We start from the raw sequence: 14,020 nt of genomic DNA, 5'->3' as shown, positions 1-14,020 counted from the left end.
AAACTTTTGGGTGTCTTTCACAGATTAACTTCATTTCCATTATTTCTTATGGGAAAAATTTTCGCTTTCCGATAATTTTGGTTTACGATGAGCTCTCGGGAACGGATTAATATCGTGAACCGATGGCCCACTGTATTATTGTACCCATGAACGAGTGGTATTAATCAATAACACTGCACTAGCCGAGGACTCGAACCTATGTTGTACTGGTCCTCATGGAGAGCTAGAACCACATGATGCCTTAACCCACAGGACCACCCAATCTTACAAAGACGGCGCATCCAGCAGAGGTAGCTGTTTTACTGCCATCCGAGGACCTTCGATGTCATGGGAGCTTATGGGCTAATTTTCATTCTCATCCCTGTTTGGTGTACTAATCCACGAGCAGCACACAGTGGACCCCCGAGTTTTGTGAGCCTCACTTCGTGAATTTCGACTTCTGGCCTCGCAGTTCGTGATTTGCCTCGCGATTTGTCCATCGTACAGAAAGTGTTTGTGCGGCTGGGAGCGGTCGGGCATACACAAAGGCTCCCACAGAACATTCAGGACTCAATGTGGCATTGTTTGTGGGCAAGTGACCACCACCCCATGTGTTCATACAATACATTTCGTAATCTATTGTTTTTTTGTGCTTGAAACTGCTAAATAAGCCACCATGGGCCCAAAGAAAGCTTCTAGTGCCAGCCCTTTGGTAAAGGTGAGACATAGAATAAAAGAAAAAGTTTGTAGAAAAATAACAGTGGTGGTGGTAGAGGGTGGTAGTGATTGTGGTAGAGAGTAGAGATGCAAGAGCTGTCTTTATGGAAAGGGATTCCCCTTTATGGAAAGGGATTCCCATTTGTAGAAGGGTGTATCTTGGTTAGTTATTCAGGTGATGACTGATGTACTAGTACTCCTAACTTTCAGAATTGAACAGTGAAATCAGGAGCTGCTGTTTCTCTGCTAGATTCCCTTCCAGGTAGCAGGATGTGCAAGTGGCTTGGCTGTTGATTACCCTTCATTGCTTTTTAATTTCTACACCAAATTCTTTGATATTCACACCACACATTACTCTCGCACATGACAGCTGTAATGCCTCTGTTGAACAGTCATTGTGAAGCTGTATCCTTACTTCCTTTGAACATTTTTGGCAGCATCTTTTATGTATTCACAACCAGTAAGCTACTTAGTTTTTCTGGCTGTGTAAGACTGCTAGTATCCATACAGAAAAGATTCCAGTAAAAAGTGGATTAAGTTCTTCTTGGTTGCCATTCTTCATCATCACAGCTATTAATGTGATCATGAGAAAAATCACCAGAATTATAAGTGCAGTACTTACAATAGCTTTATAACTGTATTCCAACTCTTACATCATCTAATCTGGGACTATTTTGAGAACGGCTATCAGTCGACCACGTATAGTGAAGCAACCATAAATGCCAAAGTCTTCAAGCTGAGGGTTAGCTATAAACATTTGTCCATTTTCCAGGATGTCTAGTTTTCCCTTACTTTTTTCATCCTGCATGTCCCTTACAGAGATAGCTCCTCATACCCACTTGACATCCTCTATTTCAATATATGGATATGGACATGTTCATGTAATACTTTTGCCTACTTGCCACACCATCTCCATAGTTTTACCTTGTTTTCACACTTGGTAGCTTTTTGTTACCAAATGTAATTACCTTAAACCTTTTACCTGGAGTCTTATTTTTTTTTTATTATCACACTGGCCGATTCCCACCAAGGCAGGGTGGCCCGAAAAAGAAAAACTTTCACCATCATTCACTCCATCACTGTCTTGCCAGAAGGGTGCTTTACACTACAGTTTTTAAACCAACATTAACACCCCTCCTTCAAGAGTGCAGGCACTGTACTTCCCATCTCCAGGACTCAAGTCCGGCCTGCCGGTTTCCCTGAATCCCTTCATAAATGTTACTTTGCTCACACTCCAACAGCACGTCAAGTATTAAAAACCATTTGTCTCCATTCACTCCTATCAAACACGCTCACGCATGCCTGCTGGAAGTCCAAGCCCCTCGCACACAAAACCTCCTTTACCCCCTCCCTCCAACCTTTCCTAGGCCGACCCCTACCCCGCCTTCCTTCCACTACAGACTGATACACTCTTGAAGTCATTGTTTCGCTCCATTCTCTCTACATGTCCGAACCACCTCAACAACCCTTCCTCAGCCCTCTGGACAACAGTTTTGGTAATCCCACACCTCCTAACTTCCAAACTACGAATTCTCTGCATTATATTCACACCACACATTGCCCTCAGACATGACATCTCCACTGCCTCCAGCCTTCTCCTCGATGCAACATTCATCACCCACGCTTCACACCCATATAAGAGCGTTGGTAAAACTATACTCTCATACATTCCCCTCTTTGCCTCCAAGGACAAAGTTCTTTGTCTCCAGACTCCTAAGTGCACCACTCACTCTTTTTTCCCTCATCAATTCTATGATTCACCTCATCTTTCATAGACCCATCTGCTGACACGTCCACTCCCAAATATCTGAATACGTTCACCTCCTCCATACTCTCTCCCTCCAATCTGATATCCAATCTTTCATCACCTAATCTTTTTGTTATCCTCATTACCTTACTCTTTCCTGTATTCACCTTTAATTTTCTTTTTTTGCACACCCTACCAAAATCATCCACCAATCTCTGCAACTTCTCTTCAGAATCTCCCAAGAGCACAGTGTCATCAGCAAAGAGCAGCTGTGACAACTCCCACTTTGTGTGTGATTCTTTATCTTTTAACTCCACGCCTCTTGCCAAGACCCTCGCATTTACTTCTCTTACAACCCCATCTATAAATATATTAAACAACCACGGTGACATCACACATCCTTGTCTAAGGCCTACTTTTACTGGGAAAAAATTTCCCTCTTTCCTACATACTCTAACTTGAGCCTCACTATCCTCGTAAAAACTCTTCACTGCTTTCAGTAACCTACCTCCTACACCATACACTTGCAACATCTGCCACATTGCCCCCCTATCCACCCTGTCATACGCCTTTTCCAAATCCATAAATGCCACAAAGACCTCTTTAGCCTTATCTAAATACTGTTCACTTATATGTTTCACTGTAAACACCTGGTCCACACACCCCCTACCTTTCCTAAAGCCTCCTTGTTCATCTGCTATCCTATTCTCCGTCTTACTCTTAATTCTTTCAATTATAACTACCATACACTTTACCAGGTACACTCAACAGACTTATCCCCCTATAATTTTTGCACTCTTTTATCCCCTTTGCCTTTATACAAAGGAACTATGCATGCTCTCTGCTAATCCCTAGGTACCTTACCCTCTTCCATACATTTATTAAATAATTGCACCAACCACTCCAAAACTATATCCCCACCTGCTTTTAACATTTCTATCTTTATCCCATCAATCCCAGCTGCCTTACCCCCTTTCATTTTACCTACTGCCTCACAAACTTCCCCCACACTCACAACTGGCTCTTCCTCACTCCTACAAGATGTTATTCCTCCTTGCCCTATACACGAAATCACAGCTTCCCTATCTTCATCAACATTTAACAATTCCTCAAAATATTCCCTCCATCTTCCCAATACCTCTAACTCTCCATTTAATAACTCTCCTCTCCTATTTTTAACTGACAAATCCATTTGTTCTCTAGGCTTTCTTAACTTGTTAATCTCACTCCAAAACTTTTCCTTATTTTCAACAAAATTTGTTGATAACATCTCACCCACTCTCTCATTTGCTCTCTTTTTACATTGCTTCACCACTCTCTTAACCTCTCTTTTTTTCCATATACTCTTCCCTCCTTGCATCACTTCTACTTTGTAAAAACTTCTCGTATGCTAACTTTTTCTCCCTTACTACTCTTTACATCATTCCACCAATCGCTCCTCTTCCCTCCTGCACCCACTTTCCTGTAACCACAAACTTCTGCTGAACACTAACACTACATTTTTAAACCTACCCCATACCTCTTCGACCCCATTGCCTATGCTCTCATTAGCCCATCTATCCTCCAATAGCTGTTTATATCTTACCCTAATTGCCTCCTCTTTTAGTTTATAAACCTTCACCTCTCTCTTCCCTGATGCTTCTATTCTCCTTGTATCCCATCTACCTTTTACTCTCAGTGTAGCTACAACTAGAAAGTGATCTGATATATCTGTGGCCCCTCTATAAACATGTACATCCTGAAGTCTACTCAACAGTCTTTTATCTACCAATACATAATCCAACAGACTACTGTCATTTCGCCCTACATCATATCTTGTATACTTATTTATCCTCTTTTTCTTAAAATATGTATTACCTATAACTAAACCCCTTTCTATACAAAGTTCAATCAAAGGGCTCCCATTATCATTTACACCTGGCACCCCAAACTTACCTACCACACCCTCTCTAAAAGTTTCTCCTACTTTAGCATTCAGGTCCCCTGCCACAATTACTCTCTCACTTGGTTCAAAGGCTCCTATACATTCACTTAACATCTCCCAAAATCTCTCTCTCTCCTCTGCATTCCTCTCTTCTCCAGGTGCATACACGCTGATTATGACCCACTTCTCGCATCCAACCTTTACTTTAATCCACATAATTCTTGAATTTACACATTCATATTCTCTTTTCTCCTTCCATAACTGATCATTTAACATTACTGCTACCCCTTCCTTTGCTCTAACTCTCTCAGATACTCCAGATTTAATCCCATTTATTTCCCCCCACTGAAACTCTCCTACCCCCTTCAGCTTTGTTTCGCTTAGGGCCAGGACATCCAACTTCTTTTCATTCATAACATCAGCAATCATCTGTTTCTTGTCATCCGCACTACATCCACGCACATTTAACCATCCCAGTTTTATAAAGTTTTTCTTCTTCTCTTTTTTAGTAAATGTCTACAGGAGAAGGGGTTACTAGCCCATTGCTCCCGGCATTTTAGTCGCCTCATACGACACGCATGGCTTACGGAGGAAAGATTCTTTTCCACTTCCCCATGGACAATAGAAGAAAAAGAAGAACAAGAGCTATTTAGAAAAAGGAGAAAAACCTAGATGTATGTATATAAATATGCATGTGCGTGTCTGTGAAGTGTGACCAAAGTGTAAGTAGGAGTAGCAAGATATCCCTGTTATCTAGCGTGTTTATGAGACAGAAAAAGAAACCAGCAATCCTATCATGCAAAACAGTTACAGGTTTTTGTTTCACAGTCATCTGGCAGGACGGTAGTACTTCCCTGGGTGGTTGCTGTCTACCAACCTACTACCTGTTGTCTTAATAAACTAATAATGTTGCTGCATTTCGAGTGGCAAAGGTGCCTTTGAACGACATTGGCAATGTTTTCAGCATAGGAAATTTTATTGCGAATCCCACTCAAGTAGGAGTGGCAAGGGACTCCTGTATTATTGAACTTGTATAGTAGGTAGTGTCCTGTTTGTGGCAAAGTTGTAGTTTGTGCTGTCCCTTGTTAGCCTGACATAACAGCTCCCCAGCTGTTTTCTAAAACCCATCCAATGGCACCGGGAGCAGGTTGCTGCGGGTGGGTTCCATTTGATAGACCTTCATGCTTAGATCACCATAATCTTGTTGCATTTGCTGGTCATTTACTACTGCCCCATAGTCGAGGTATTTAGTCTTAGCCTCCTTCTCCACCTACAGCAACCAGACACTCGACTCTTCCTGGTCATCACAATGACAGTAAGAGACCAGAGTCACTGAGGCGGGCATCCATGACAAGGTGTCCTTCATGAGTTATGACATTGTTTAAGGATTAGCCGATGACAACTTTCGTGGTTTAGGGGAAGTTCCTGTCTGTAAAGTGGGACCAGCTGGCAGGAATGTTTATGGGATTGAAGCAGAATAGTGGACAGGTGAGGAGGATCTCATCGTCTCCCTCAACCACTGTTCCACTTCCAGTGGAGTAAGTCTTCCTATTTTGCACACACTTCATGTACTATTATTACTGCATCTTGACTGTTTCTTCTGTTTCTATCTTGCTCAGTTAATATTTCTGTGTAAAGTAAAAGACACAAGTGCAACTAATGTGACATTTTATTGTGGCAACGTTTCGCTCTCCAGGAGCTTTATCAAGCCATTACAAACAATACATGGACAGAGGGTATATAAAGGCTCTGAGGTGCAATACTAGTACCTCACTAGTATTGCACCTCACTCAAGAGCCTTTATATACCCTCTGTGTCCATGTATTGTTTGTAATGGCTTGATAAAGCTCCTGGAGAGTGAAACGTTGCCACAATAAAATGTCACATTAGTCGCACTTGTGTCTTTTACTTTATATATTGTCGGTAATTCTGCCAACTTTATTGTAATTCTCTCAAAGTGGCACAGAATCCCATGTATTTTTGACTGTTCTTGAACTTTGATGAGGCCATCCACCTGTTTCTGCATCAGTATATCAACTTTCTGTTTCAGTTCATAATTTTCAGTTTCATTCATGGACATTCCCAACTGAATCAGAGATGCAGCTATTATGAACACAACATAAATCATTGTTTTTCATTTACATATTTCTAATGTTGCGTGCCTCGTTGTGCTCCTGGTTATCTCGTGTTTTCACGGTCGCTCTTACGTGCTAGAACTTTAATTTGTGTCATCAATCCTATACGATACATCCCTCTAGCGCCTGGAACCAATCTTGGGCGGAAAACATTACATACCGAGTCAAAAAAGGATAATTAGTGTGCACTACCTAGCAGAGTTTACTGCCAGAGGGGAATCATAGGCCTGTGTCCCGTGTGAAAAATAATAATAATTGAACTTTTCGTGTCAGAGGAAAGAAAGTCTCCCTGATAACAGAGTATACATAGTGTATAGTGTATACTACAGTGGCTCCCTAGTATATTGATGATAAAGGCTAAAGTGTCATTTGAAAACAGGTGAATTTGTAAATGAAGTGATAAGCCTATAGAGGCAGGTGCCAGAAGTCGCCAGAAACTTACCACAGGTCAGCTGTTTTAATAATCTTCCTGGCCTGCTAGTGTACTCGCATATAATCTAGTGATACCAGTGAATAGCAGAATACAGTGTTGTAGTAGCAACTAACCAGTATTATAATGGTACTTAGTGGAGTGGAGTGACTTTCATTAGTTTCTTTTTCTTGAAATACCAGACGTTACTGTGAATTTCATATAACCTGTAGTTACCAGCGGTCGCAATATACACAACGAGAAGCAATTATTACTACAGAAAAAGCGTCCTTCCTCCAAAATTTGCACCAGTCAACTATAGTGATAATATAGCATTTATTGTGGTGGAGACGGAAAAAAAAAAAATAGAAAAGCTAGATACAGCGATTGATAAACAAGGGTTGAGGTCGACCGTTCGTCACTGTAGGAGCTGCCAGATATCACCGGCTCTTCAACACGCAAGTTATACTTTTGTATCAGTCAAATCACATATTACTCGGGTAGATAATTTCCAGTAAATCCTTCATGTGTTAGCTCAAATCACCGACCAGTATGTTTTAAATAAGTGACCCACTGGTCCGAACCCTCGACTGGTCCGAACCCTCGACTGGTCCGAACCCTCGACTGGTCCGAACCCTCGACTGGTCCGAACCCTCGACTGGTCCGAACCCTCGACTGGTTTCAAACAGTTTCGTTGGACAATAAAGCAGACTGTAAACGGATGGGGTTGTAGGCGCCCTTATAAACACAAACATTAAAAATCAGGAACGTGACGGTAAGCTGTCCAATATACAAAAAGAGTTAGAAACATTAATACAAATAGCTAGAGCTTCATTTAAGGTTATTAATATAATATTCAAGAGGTTGCTAGTAGAATTGCAGTAAATCAACCATTCAAATCATTATGAAGCTGTGTGTAGTCTGTGGTCAGTCAAACAAACGGGCTTCCACATGGATAAATTGTCATTTTTGTGGAAATTGGTGTCACGCTCCTTGTGCAGATATCCAAGAACTAGCTAGAAGCAGTATTAAAACAGGGAAGTGTTTTTGGGTATGCCCAAATGAGGAAAATCTGTGGACTAAAATCACAAGGGTATTAAAAGAGGACAACATCAAAGCTGCTTTCATAGAAAACCTGGAAGCTTTCTACAACAGATGGGAACAAAAAGTCTGGGCTGAATGGTACTGCCCTTGATACTGGCCATGTAGTCACAAACTGTAAGGCTGGAGGTGATGTCCTGGTAGTCAGTAAATGTGGGGCTGATAGTGCTGTCCTGGGAGACAGTAATGGTGAAGTGGGAGGTGCTGTTCTGGGAGACAGTAATGGTGAAGCTGGAGATTTTGTCCAGGTAGTCGGGAATTATACGCAGGAAGGAATACATATAAATGACCTCATAGGGGACAGGAGCCATAGTAGGGAAACAAGTGTAGTCAAAGATAAGATAAAACCAATATTGCAAACTAGAAATACCGCAGGAAATAGCAAACAAGAGGACTCCAATAGCAATAGTGAGGATAAATTACCAAAAACTGGTGGGAGCTCCATTGTTGGTGCTAGGGAGGATAGAAGTAAGACAGGGAAACATGCACCAACAGGGAATACAGTCACAGAAACCCAAGGCAAGCGGAAACCAAGCCTGTGCACATACTATGCACTTGGTATCTGCTGGCATGGGAAATCTGGAAAAACAGATGGGACATGCAACTATGACCACCCTAGAAAATGCCATGCCCATATGACAACAGGAAAATGCAAACTCCCTTCCTGTAAGCTTTTTCACCCTGAAATGTGTACCTCTTCAGTACAGGAAAGACTGTGCTATAACTTAAATTGCCAGGCATACCATCTAAAGGGGACAAAAAGATACAAAACATCCAGGCCATGGGAAAACCTGGGTAGCCACAGCCACTCAAGAGGGAGAGGTTTTTTAGTGCCAGGAAGGAAAAAAAACTGGCACGAAATGGCAGAAATCGTACACCAAATCCAGTCATTCCTGGAGTGGAACCACAGTCGATGGCCTCCACTAAAAACCAACAGATACAGATACTAATGCCGGAAAAAAAATCCCCCCCCAGTACCAACAATACCACCAGTCCGATAACATTCTTCTTTGCAAATATACAGGGTCTAAAGCCAGCAACAAACAACAAAATACCTTTCATCCGTGGACTGCTTGCAGAGGCAAAGGCAATGTTCGCGGCTTTCACTGAGACCCACATAAAGGATCACTTGGACAACGAAATATGGATCCCAGGTTACAACCTATACAGATGTGACAGAGTGAACAGGCAAAAGGGGGGGGGTTGGCCTATACATTGCAGAGTCACTTGTTTGCACAGAACTGCTTAATGCCTCAAATGATGTAGTGGAAGTTATAGCAGTAAAGGTCGAGAACCAAAACCTAGTCATTGTGGTAGTCTACAAGCCTCCGGATGCAACATCCCAGCAATTTCAGGAACAGCTGTTAAAAATTGACCACTGTCTGGAAAATCTTCCAGCTCCTGCACCCAACATCTTGCTCCTGGGGGATTTCAACTTAAGGCACCTAAAATGGAGGAATATAGCAAATAATATTGTTGCAGTAATAACACCAGGAGGCAGCTCTGATGAAAACTCACACTCACACGAGCTTTTAAATCTCTGCACAAAATTCAATTTAAACCATCAAATAATAGAGCCTACTAGACTGGAGAATACACTAGACCTCATCTTCACTAACAATGATGATCTGATAAGAAATGTCACCATATCAAAAACAATATACTCAGATCACAACATAATTGAGGTTCAGACATGTATGCATGGAGCCCCAGACCGACAAAATGAGACTAGTCACGAGGGAGCATTCACCAAATTCAACTTCAATAACAAAAACAAAGTGGGACCAAGTAAACCAAGTCCTAACCGATATAAGCTGGGAAGATATACTAAGCAACACAGACCCCAACTTATGCCTAGAACAGATTAACTCGGTGGCACTCAATGTATGCACAAGGCTTATTCCTCTAAGAAAGAGGAGGAGTAGATGTAAAATAGAAAGAGACAGGCGCTCCCTTTACAGGCGACGGAAAAGAATAACAGAGCGGCTAAAAGAGGTCAATATATCTGAAATGCGTAGGGAGAGACTGGTCAGAGAAATAGCAAGCATCGAACTTAAGCTAAAAGAATCCTTTAGGAGTCAGGAATCGCGGGAAGAACTAAAAGCCATAAATGAAATCTAAAGAAACCCAAAGTATTTCTTCTCCTACGCCAAATCAAAATCGAGAACAACGTCCAGTATTGGGCCCCTACTTAAACAAGATGGGTCCTACACAGATGACAGCAAGGAAATGAGTGAGCTACTCAAGTCCCAATATGACTCAGTTTTTAGCAAGCCGCTAACCAGACAGAGTCGAAGATCAAAATGAATTTTTTATGAGAGAGCCACAAAATTTGGTTAACACAAGCCTATCCGATGTTATTCTGACGCCAAATGACTTTGGACAGGCGATAAATGACATGCCCATGCACTCTGCCCCAGGGCCAGACTCGTGGAACTCAGTGTTCATCAAGAACTGCAAGAAGCCCCTATCACGAGCCTTTTCCATCCTATGGAGAGGGAGCATGGACACGGGGGTCGTCCCTCAGTTACTAAAAACAACAGACATAGCCCCACTCCACAAAGGGGGCAGTAAAGCAACAGCAAAGAACTACAGACCAATAGCACTAACATCCCATATCATAAAAATCTTTGAAAGGGTCCTAAGAAGCAAGATCACCACCCATCTAGAAACCCATCAGTTACACAACCCAGGGCAACATGGGTTTAGAACACGTCGCTCCTGTCTGTCTCAACTACTGGATCACTACGACAAGGTCCTAAATGCACTAGAAGACAAAAAGAATGCAGATGTAATATATACAGACCTTGCAAAAGCCTTCGACAAGTGTGACCATGGCGTAATAGCGCACAAAATGCGTGCTAAATGAATAACAGGAAAAGTCGGTCGATGGATCTATAATTTCCTCACTAACAGAACACAGAGTAGTCGTCAACAGAGTAAAGTCCGAGGCAGCTACGGTGAAAAGCTCTGTTCCACAAGGCACAGTACTAGCTCCCATCTTGTTCCTCATCCTCATATCCGACATAGACAAGGATGTCAGCCACAGCACCGTGTCTTCCTTTGCAGATGACACCCGAATCTGCATGACAGTGTCTTCCATTGCAGACACTGCAAGGCTCCAGGCGGACATCAGCCAAATCTTTCAGTGGGCTGCAGAAAACAATATGAAGTTCAACGATGAGAAATTTCAATTACTCAGATATGGTAAACATGAGGAAATTAAATCTTCATCAGAGTACAAAACAAATTCTGGCCACAAAATAGAGCGAAACACCAACGTCAAAGACCTGGGAGTGATTATGTCGGAGGATCTCACCTTCAAGGACCATAACATTGTATCAATCGCATCTGCTAGAAAAATGACAGGATGGATAATGAGAACCTTCAAAACTAGGGAGGCCAAGCCCATGATGACACTCTTCAGGTCACTTGTTCTATCTAGGCTGGAATATTGCTGCACTCTAGCAGCACCTTTCAAGGCAGGTGAAATTGCCGACCTAGAAAATGTACAGAGAACTTTCACGGCGCGCATAACGGAGATAAAACGCCTCAATTACTGGGAGCGCTTGAGGTTTCTAAACCTGTATTCCCTGGAACGCAGGAGGGAGAGATACATGATTATATACACCTGGAAAATCCTAGAGGGACTAGTACCGAACTTGCACACGAAAATCACTCACTACGAAAGCAAAAGACTTGGCAGACGATGCACCATCACCCCAATGAAAAGCAGGGGTGTCACTAGCACGTTAAGAGACCATACAATAAGTGTCAGGGGCCCGAGACTGTTCAACTGCCTCCCAGCACACATAAGGGGGATTACCAACAGACCCCTGGCAGTCTTCAAGCTGGCACTGGACAAGCACCTAAAGTCAGTTCCTGATCAGCCGGGCTGTGGCTCGTACGTTGGTTTGCGTGCAGCCAGCAGCAACAGCCTGGTTGATCAGGTGCTGATCCACCAGGAGGCCTGGTCACAGACCGGGCTGTGGGGGCGTTGACCCTCGAAACTCTCTCCAGGTAAACTCCAGGTAGGTTTTATGCTTCCTTTTGCAGACCACAATAATAATGATAGTGGAAAAATAAATATAACTAGGTAAGATTTGATGCAGTCATGACTGTTTCCAGATACCAGATAGAAAATAGTCAACATGGAATAATTTTTTTTTAGTAATGTGTGGAGTTTGACTTCAGTTTTGGTGGCATGTATTATTGGTTTTCATGGTTGTATGTACTTGGTTGTGTGGTGGTATCATCCACCATCTCCATTGCTGATTGTGTAGTGTTCTCCACTGTTCCATTGTTGGTTGTATAGTGGTGATGGTAGTTGGTTGTGTAGTGTTCTCCACTGTTACATTGTTGGTTGTGTAGTGGTTCCATCCATAGTCTCATTACTAGCTGTGTAGTTGAATAGTGGCGATGGTAGTTGGTTGTGTAGTGTTCTCCACTGTTTCGTTGTTGGTTGTGTAGTGGTTCCATCCATAGTCTCATTACTAGCTGTGTAGTGGTTGTAGTAGTTAGTTTAGTGGTGGTGGTAATTGGAAGCTAAAGTAGTGGTGATAGTTACTGGCTAGTCCTGTAGTGTTGCCCTTCACTGTCTCATTGCTGGTTGTGTAGTGGTGGCAGTGGTAGTTGGACGAGTTGCAGATTACCTTATCTATCATAGGTTATGATAGTTTAGTGATGGTGTAGTGATGGTTTCATTTCTCTCACTGGTTGGTAGTTGGTTGCGTAGTGGACTAGTAGTGGTCAGTATTTTATTATAATAGACTATACAGTACATTCATTCTGTATTTTCCATATTTCTCTATCGCTTGTATGCGATGAAATTGGAGTAGTATTAGACGTAGTGCAGCAAAGAGGCTTCTTTTCCTTCAAAATATTATTTGCAACATGAGATACCATACCAAGATTAGGGATACCTTCCTTGTCCACCTTACTGCAGTAAACCATTTTTATTTTTTAACATATCGGCCGTCTCCCACTGAGGTAAGGTGATCCGAAAAAGAAGCAGCAAATAAACCATAACCAATTAAATGTTATTTTTTTCTAGATCAAAATGGAAGCACAAACAAAAGGAGTGAGTTCACTTTTGATCAGGTTTACGGGCCAACTGGAACACAAGCACAAATATTCAAAGAAGTATCACATCTCTGTCAGTCTGTAATAGACGGACACAATGCATGTGTATTTGGTTGCTGTGTAGTGGACTAGTAGTGGTAGTGGACTAGTAGTTGATGACTTTGGTAAAATGTTTGAGGAAGATGATATACTGTTTGGTAGGTTCTATTTGAGATTAATTGCAAGTATATATGGGTTAAAATAGTTGATTAATACTTATTTCTTGACTTTAATTGCCAGGAAAACTGGTGAACGCAACTTCTTTGCTAAAAAGGCGAATGGAGAAGGTGCAAGAGCTAGAAAGTAGCAAATTTGCTACTCTCCTTACAAGCTATCAATTGCACATAAAACAAGAAATGGAAATGTATGAACTAAAACAGAGCCTGCAGGAAAGGCAAAGATTCTGTCAAACCCACCACGTGGAACTTAGGTATGTACTTATTGATTTTCAAACATATTTTGGGGGTAGAAATATTTTGTAGAATAAAATGTTATAAAAATATTGTATGGAAGAACTCTTTAGTACAGTGGACCCCCGAGTTTCGTGATTAATCCGTTCCAGAGCGCCTGCCGAATCTAAGAACCATTTTCCCCATAAGAAATAATGGAAATAAAATTAATCCATTCCCGACAACCAAAAGTATTAAATTTTTTTTTTTCAAATTAAATAAAGATTTACATATTGAAATCAATTAGAAATAAAGTACATACATATAAAAAATAATACTATTACACTTACCTTTACTGAAGACTTGTGGGTGGATGGAAGATGGGAGGAGGTATAGGAGGAAGGTGTACACTATTATTTGGAAGGAGAATCTCCTTCCATTAGGACTTCAGGTATGAAGTCCTTATCTGGGGTTACTTCCCTTCTTTGTTTTTTAAAG

At 41.7% G+C, this 14,020-nt stretch overlaps 1 long non-coding RNA gene across 1 annotated transcript in view; it reads left to right on the top strand.

Annotated features, from left to right (window-relative positions):
* LOC128702600 (uncharacterized) overlaps positions 1 to 13,766 on the top strand; it is a 37,820-nt gene extending 24,054 nt beyond the window's left edge. The window contains exon 3 of the long non-coding RNA XR_011394216.1: positions 13,374 to 13,766. This is a non-coding gene — a long non-coding RNA (uncharacterized lncRNA). The remainder of the gene's footprint in view (positions 1 to 13,373) is intronic.
* The last annotated feature ends 254 nt before the right edge of the window (positions 13,767 to 14,020 follow it).

The sequence above is a fragment of the Cherax quadricarinatus genome, chromosome 79, assembly GCF_038502225.1.
Source record: "Cherax quadricarinatus isolate ZL_2023a chromosome 79, ASM3850222v1, whole genome shotgun sequence".
NCBI lineage: Eukaryota > Metazoa > Arthropoda > Malacostraca > Decapoda > Parastacidae > Cherax > Cherax quadricarinatus.
Note: the sequence above shows the minus strand (reverse complement) of the source record. Positions and strands in the feature narration are given on the sequence as shown.